This window comes from Capsicum annuum, chromosome 7, assembly GCF_002878395.1.
Source record: "Capsicum annuum cultivar UCD-10X-F1 chromosome 7, UCD10Xv1.1, whole genome shotgun sequence".
Classification (NCBI taxonomy): Eukaryota; Viridiplantae; Streptophyta; class Magnoliopsida; order Solanales; family Solanaceae; genus Capsicum; species Capsicum annuum.
Genome location: NC_061117.1, coordinates 163104109 through 163112390, shown reverse-complemented (window position 1 = coordinate 163112390; position 8282 = coordinate 163104109). Strand labels below are relative to the sequence as shown.

At 32.6% G+C, this 8282-nt stretch overlaps 1 long non-coding RNA gene across 4 annotated transcripts in view; it reads left to right on the top strand.

Moving 5' to 3' along the window:
• The first annotated feature begins 1939 nt into the window (after positions 1-1939).
• Positions 1940-8282, top strand: part of LOC107878142 — an 18464-nt gene continuing 12121 nt past the window's right edge. The window contains exons 1-6 of one of the 4 annotated variants that reach the window (XR_007057663.1): positions 2124-2138; positions 2236-2297; positions 2582-2685; positions 4517-4558; positions 5178-5277; positions 5390-5504. This is a non-coding gene — a long non-coding RNA (uncharacterized LOC107878142). Of the gene's footprint in view, positions 2139-2235; positions 2298-2581; positions 2686-4516; positions 4559-5177; positions 5278-5389; positions 5505-8282 lie in introns of all 4 variants that reach the window. The other 3 variants (XR_001676745.2, XR_001676744.2, XR_001676746.2) reach the window with 3 other exon arrangements.

Here is an 8282-nt window from a genome sequence, read left to right as displayed (position 1 = left end):
ATATATCATATTAAATTCAAATAATAATTCTAAATGCAAATATTAGGTTGGGATGAAGTTTTTATGAAATTTGGCATGATTAGTTAGTTGAAATAAATATAATCAAACATTTATTTATTTACGACTTATAATCTATAAAATTGAATTAAATCGGCTGATTAATATCTTCAATCACATTAGAGTGATAAATATATTATTCTGGTGAAACAAATTTGAGTCAAATGATAATTTTAAAAGAACTTGATTGAGATTAAACTTATGTAAGACTAAGTGAAATTATTTTTAAATTAAACATAATTAGTTAATCAAAATTAATTAGAAGTCTCTATTTATTGAAATTATATTTAAAATTCACAATTAGTCATGTAATATTGAATCTAATCGAACCAAATCGAACCGAACGATTAACACCTCTAATTACCTAAATTAGTTTTGCAATAATACATTTCATCTTGGGGTAAAAATTAATTACTAACTATAAAATTTTATAATAGTATTAAATTTGTGGCTAAATCTGTTCGCCATGATAAATAATTTTTCCCCTGTTTCAAATAAGTGGTTTTAACATTTTTTATATTATTTCTAACTAAGTGGTATTTAGATAATCAAGAAAACATTAATGATGTTCTTCCAATTCTATCCTTCTTTAAATAAAAAGAATTTTACATAATTAAGAAATTATTAAAGAGTTAATCCTCTTCAAGATATTTATCAAGGAAAAGTTATTAAAACATATTTGCTTTTTAGGAATGAATAGTTTTCTTAAGGAGCTTGACCAAACTAAATCACCATTTATTTTAAAACATAGAGTATAACTTTTATTAATCCACCCATTGCCACGGTTTTTGGAACTCAAAGTCAAAATATTTATTAGCTATAATACTTTATTTTAAATAACCTTTTTCATGGCTAAACGGTCACTATTGCTATGACAAGTTTCAACACATTGCAACAATTAACAATTAGCTATAAAATTTTATTGTAGCAAAAACTCTATGGCTACATCATTTAACTTATTGCACTAATTTTTCGTAACTTGAAGCAAAAATATTTATTTAGCCATAATATTTAATTTTAAATAATTTATTATGTCTAAAATGTGACTATTACGACAAATAAGTTTCAATTCATGGCAAAGATTTATAATTAGCTATGAAACTATGTTATAGCAAAAAAAAATGTGGCTATATCATTTTACTCTTGCCATGATTTTTTTGACTTGAAGCAAGATAATTCATTTAGCTACATTTTTTTTTTAAATATTTTTTTGTGGCTAAAAAGCTTACTATTGCTACAATAACTTATATCGCATCACAAAAACTTATGATTAGCTATAAAATTTTACCACAACAATAAGTTGTAGCTATTTAAGTAATTATTGTCACAATTGCTAGTAATTATAGCAAAAATGAAGAATTAACTTTGCCAATTTAATTTTCACGACTAAGAAATTTTAGGAATCTATAAATAGTTATGAAATCCAAAATTTTATAGTTGTTACTAGTTAACAGCTACGATTTCTATATTCATAGCTAAGTTTTTGTAGCTGTAGATGCCTCTTGTTGTAGTGACTGGCTACGTGGCACATACGTGACGAACACGTGCGTCTACGTAAACCCTTCAGTGTGTTGTGCCACGTAGATACTAAGAGTGTTAAAATTATACTTTTAATTAGTTCGGGGTAAAGGACCCCTTTAAATTGAGGTGTGTCTCAACCGTTTTGAGTATAGTTCAAGAGTGAAATAGAGCATTATCTCTATTTAAAATGCGTGTCCATTTAAAACATTTCATATAAATTGAGAAGGAGGGAGTAAAAATTATTGGAAATAATTTATTAAAATTTCAATTTTTTATATGAAAATAAATTTTGAAGATAAAAATTTTTACCTTAAATTCTTGGCCATAGACCCAAAATAAAAAAATATACAAAAATCAAATAGGAAAGTATAGTAAACGGAGTAATCTTTGTACTTTGTACTCTAGAATTTCATTTGCTTTCTATTATAGTGACAAAACGCATGACTTTGGGTTTCTCAGCATCTTCATTTGCTTCTATCACAGTGGCAATTAGCGTAAATTTCTCCATTCGGTTTATTTCTCACTATTCAAAGTTAATTTTGAGATTTTGTTGTCCACCGGTTAGCTTTCTAGTATTTGAATTTAGTATTTTAATTTTCTTGATAAGATTGTGTATCAATAAAGAGATCTAGAAACCTCTTTTAATTTTATCTTCAGTGTTTATTTGATGGATAGAGTTGAAGTTCAGAGCTTGATGCAGCTGAGAGTGAAAAAATGATGTTAAGTTACTAAAGATTTGGTGCTCTATTTTGATTCTTCCAGTAACTTGTTGTTCCTTTCTATTGTTGTATTGTTGAAGCCATGAGAGATATGGTATCAGTTTTTTACCAAGAATGATGCATTGTGCTAGTATTTGTTGTTGTTTTCTTGTTTTTGTGTTGTCTGTTGGTGTTTTGGTTGTCTTATTAGTTATCCCACCTCGATCTATTATTGCATGTTGTTGATTTTCGTATGTCTTCGTTCTCTGTTTGTGGATAAAGTTTCTCTTTTGGCTCATTTTTAGACGAGGGCACTTCTGCTGGATATTCCGTTCATCTGATTTTCACAAAGTAGAATGATCACGCAAGGCCATTAATACCACACATTGTGAAATTAAAAGGTGAAGAGGTATGTAACAGAGAATATTATTGATTTTCTGAGAATGAAACCTTTGTAATGTTGTTAGAGTCATTTGATATCTCCTCTATTGTGTTAATTGATTCCGTGTTAATGTTAGCCCTCTGAAATGTGAGTATAATTTATATAACCTGCAAAATATGGTAAATAGTTAGTCCAAAGAATTTCTATGCTCTCCTCTTGAAGGATTTAAACACAAGGGATTCATTATCTTCTCGAGTTATTCAAAATCAAAAAATAGAAAAGAACTTTTCTGAAAATCGTTTTTCTAAAAGTTCTAGTTCTCTTTCCCACTCTTCTACATAGCGTCAACTTTTAAGGTTGAACTTGATAGTTGCTTATGCACGAGGGCGAATATCTTTTAATTGGTATGTGCTTTTGGCCTAGATTTATGCGTTGTTAGATCCACAGATAGAAGTAGAAGATTGCTGATGGTTGATTGTTCAACCTATTTTGGTAAAAGATCATCTAATAATATTTGAGTTAGTTGAGTTTTCATTGAACTAAAGAAGGTAATTGGATGTTAGCTACTCATCCTACTGTATTTCATATTCGAATATCTACAATGGAAGCATAATTTTCTATTAAGAATGAGATAAAAAAAACCTTTTAAGTATAGTAGTTCTAATCCCAAAATGGGGTAGGTAAACTACATAGGAAAATGTAAAGAGATCACAATTTGACATTTATAACTGAATATTCCTTGTAATCTAATATCCAAGTATGGCACACCCAAACCTGAGGATCATCACTCTCATTGAATAACATTTTAGATCTTGGAGGTCTTATCAAATGTTTAAAAAAGGATTTAGATCTTGGAGGCTGCTTTGCATTTGAGGTGATGCATTTATCGCTTAACATCTCAAGAAGATTTGAAGCAGTTATATTATAGTTTTAAACTACTAACTTTGTATCTCCCTCACAAAAATAACACGCAGGTATAGCATTTTGTGGTTTGAGATACAACATATGCGGTGCATCATTTCACGTGGTGTAGTAGAACATCTTGATATAATAGCCAGCCTTGAGATGGTGCCGAAAGAAAAAATCCTTCACTTTTTGCCTTTTCCTGCCTTTTAAAATTTCATGGCTCATTCTGTAATCGTGAACAATTGAGTCTTGATACCATTTGTTAGAAAACATGTGGGACCCCATTTTAAGAAAATGGCACTGTTCATTCCTGCACTTGTTTCCCTTTCTTCTAAATTAAATGTCCCTCCAAACAATTACTGTTAAAGGTGACCCATGATAGTATCTATGGCTACCCTACTTTAGGTTTTGGACAAATTCTATCCAGTTGAATTACTTCTACCTTATTGCATTCCCTCGATATTAACACCAAGTATCATATACACTGAGTTTTTGTTCAAGATTAGTTGAGTGCTTCAGCTGTATCTTTGACGTTCAAAAGAGCACCTAAAGTTTCAGAATCAGTTGCAACTTTAAATTTTTAATTGTGATCTGGTCACTTTTCTTATGCTATAAATTTCTAATTTTCCTATTCCTAATCACTAACATTTTCATCCTTAATTTGCTTGAGATTTGACATAGAGTTTGCCGACTATATTTATTTTTAAGTATTTCCTTTTTCAAGACAAAGTTCATGGATTAGTCCTCGTGTATTTATTTAAAAGACATTTCTATAAATATTTAAAAGGCATAGAGTTTCCCTTCCTCTGTGCTCTTCTATGTTGTAATTTGCACCTGAGGTGATATTGTTTTTAGTTCTTTACTGTATGGTCTTCTTTCATCCTATTGAATGGCGAGCGTATTCTGTCATTCATTTTTATCACCTTCTAATTGAAGTTCATTGATTGGCTAGATACTTTTCCTGAGGTGAAGAGAAAACGTGAAAAGAGAAGAGGTTTGTAGTTTTTACTTGAGCAGGATCTAGACACAAATGTGGTTATGGATCTCTTATCTTAACTTTCTTGTCCTTAATACCACTTGTTTCTATTGTAATCTATTTGATGTGAGATAAGGGAAAATTATTCTATTCAGATCTCTTACTACTTAATTTAATGATTAACCTCTGATGGAATCCTGAATATTTAATCTGTTAAAAAAAGAGAAAGTGAAAGATTCTTTATTTGAAAATTTAATCCGCAGAGGTTCTTTTTAGCAGGCACCCTATTCTTATTTTTGATGTCTCAATATCTCTTTCTGTTTTATACTAATAAAAAATTATGGTGCATTATTTCTTTTCCAAAACATCCGAGGTATTGGTATAGATTGTGTACACTTTAAACCCCTTCCCCCCGGACTCCACTTTGTGGGAATACACTGGGTTGTTGTATCCTTTTCCAAAAAAATGGTGCACTCTGTTGTCTTGAGTTGTGTACCAAGGTTTCCTTTCCTATTGATATGTTTTATGCCTATCGGATATCTTACATGCTCTAGCAGAATATTATAAGTTGTTTTACGTAGCTTTCTTAAATGGCTTGTTCAGTTCTTCATTCTTCACTCATTTATCTTTGATTTAGAGTAAGGATACATCTAAATCTAGGCCACGTGGTGTAATTAGCAACTCTGGACGTGGCAGCAAGGGAGGTACAGAACGATATGTTAGGTATGGTGGGTCAGGTATATACATGATAATGTAGAATATTTTCAAAAACATAATCAAGTCAAGTTTTGCATAGTTCATCATGTCATCTCACGAAGGTGTTATTTTGTTTCTAACCACCCTTTCTAGAGTCAACCAAACCTATTTCTGGATACAGAAAAGTGAATGGATCAAATACAAGTAAACCGATTTCTACTCCTAGAGTTTTTGGAAGTAACATAGCCAGGAGGGCTACAACCATCAGGTTAGTAGTTTTAACTTTGTAAATGGTTTAGATTCTCTCAAAAGGACATTAGTTGCTTGTAGATGTTTGTGTTTTTGGTTCTAGTAAACTATTCTGCAGGCCACAATATGTTTCATTCTATTGAAGTATCTCAGAATTAATATATTTAACTTAATAATTACAATCAGTAAACCATGTATTGGATTGATTAAGTTTAAAATTCTTTTCATGCACTTCAATAATCATGCAATGTGAGTTATTCCTAAAATGCATGTGACAAAACACACTTTGCATGTGCTTTTAGGAGATGCATAGCAACATTCTCAATGCTTTTAGACATGCTACAGTGATAGTTGATATTTGATAGTTATATATGCATGAGGCAAATATCTTTGACGTGGTTTGTGCTTTTGGCCTAGATATTCTCCTATTAGAAGTTGTAGTTTAATAAGAGAGGTAACATGTATTTGTCCCAATGTTGTCAAAGGCTTTAATGTAAATTGCAAAATAGTGTCAAAGCACGTCAGATTTTTGTGTGCTAACTAAGTTGACTAATTAGAATTATATTGAGTAAGCTTATAAACTGAATAACATACCATCAAAAGCTTTCTATTCTCGTTGATCTTGAATTGAATCAATATCTTGAATAACAATATGTGAACTACCGAAATCATGAGAATGCTCCTTACTTCAGAAGGGTTATTGTAGATCTCTTTTCCGCATGTAAAGAAGCAGTCAAGTTGAATTGTAGGTCTCATTACATAATACATACATAACAACAGGAAAATAAATTTTCCATGATTTCTCCAAACAAAAACCTAAACTAAATAGTGATTAAGAGTTGTTCCATTGTCTAGTTATAAAAGAAAACATAGCTCTTACAAAGGATCCCATTGAAAGTTATATGTTCTCACAAAGAATGTGTTGATCTCTCAAGTTTGAGAAATCACTTTGTAAAGAACTTTGACGATTGCAAATAAATCCTGTTAACAAAACTTGGATCATATTCTAAAGGCCTATAAACACAACGGACCTTGAGTACAAATACAAATAAAACACATTGACTAAAAGCTATCCCACCAATATTTTCAATTACTTTATCCTATACAGTTGTACACCAGACACGTGTGATGTCTATGTCTACTGACTCAATAAGATTCCTCAAGAGGAGAGAAAGCAAATTTTTCTAGCATCCACTGTGAAAACTTTGTAGAAACCTAATAAGAACACTGCTATCTTCACCTAGCAATATCTGAAAATCATAACTTTTGGCTAAATGGACAGGAAATCTAAATGTTAAGATCTTCAAACCTTTAATGGTTGGTGACTTCCATCAGAGACATCTCTTGTGGCTAATTATCTAATAATTTCTGATTTTTTCTCCAAAGCCTCATCGAAAGAATCCTGTGACAATGACAATATTTGGTTCAGTAATAACCTTACATATTTATCAGTCATAATGCCAAACCTTGGTTTGATTCTTTCTTCTAAACTATAACTAAATTATTGAGGAAACTTGATCAACTGCAATCAGCTGGAGTTTGTAAAAACACTTAATAGCTTCTCCATTTGGAAAATCTTCAGAGAGTTCTCTTACTCATTTGCTGCCACATATGTGCATTTAAACTTCAGCAGCCTGCTCCTTCAACACAAACTAAACTATCATATATCCCTTGAAGTGAAAAATTAAGAGAAAAAAATTTAGTTTAGAAGTTAAAATTATTGTTACCTGCTTAGTTCCATTCTCAAAAAAAATTGAAGACAGTTCCTATTTAAAAAAAGTAAGTATTTAACTTCAGCTTCAACTACCTTATATTCTAGATATTGTTGAATGTTATGTTCAGCTGTTTCTAATTTTAACTTGCAAAATTCATTGAACCTTACAAAATAGAGTTATTATACAATGAAAAGGCAGGAAAAACATTACAAAACACAATCAATCTTTCCTCTATTTGTATAATTTATTAATAACTACAATCCGACTCTATAAAACATCTAAGGTCTGCTTTTCTCTTTGACACTGAAAATGGGCTAACCTTTACTCAGTGTATTCCTGCACTCTATTATGGTAGATATTGTGTCATTTCTGACTAAGAATGATGCATTGTGCTAGTATTGTTGTTGTTTCTTTTTTTTTATGTGTTGTCTGCTGGTGTTTGTGGTGTCTTATTAGTTTTCTCATCTTGATTTATTATTGCATGTTGATCATTTTGTTTTTGAAGTGCTCATTATTATTATTATCATTTTTAAAAAAATTGTTATTATTATTAGTACTGGGTGCTGCTTCATATTAATAAAATACTTTGTAGGAGTTTTCTCTCTCTAGCGGCCGAACGGCTTTCTCTCTCTCCCTACCCTCTCTCTCTCCCGCGCTCCGGTCTCCGGCCCCGTCGCCGTCGCCGACCTACGGCGCCGACCCAACCAGACCGCCGGCCCCGACCGCCGGTCACCGACGCCGACATCCGTCGCCGAACGCCGACATCCGTCGCCGAACGCCGGTTCCCCCCCCTCCCCCCACCCACCCTTCTCTGTCCAGACCCCCACCCCCACCCCCACCCCCATCCGCCGGCGCTGGTACAACAGTCCAGCAGCCGAAGCTCGGTCTTCAGCCGCAACCGCCGCTCGATCGCCAGCAGCCGCAGATCCATCTCAGCAGCGAAATCCCCCGGCAGCAGGTCGACGCGGGGCTTGGTTGCCGGCTTGGTCTACAAGCAAAATCTGGTGACTTCTGACCTTTGCTTATTTCATTCTTCATTCTGCACTCTTTCATTCTTCGTATTATACTAGTAATTGAGTATA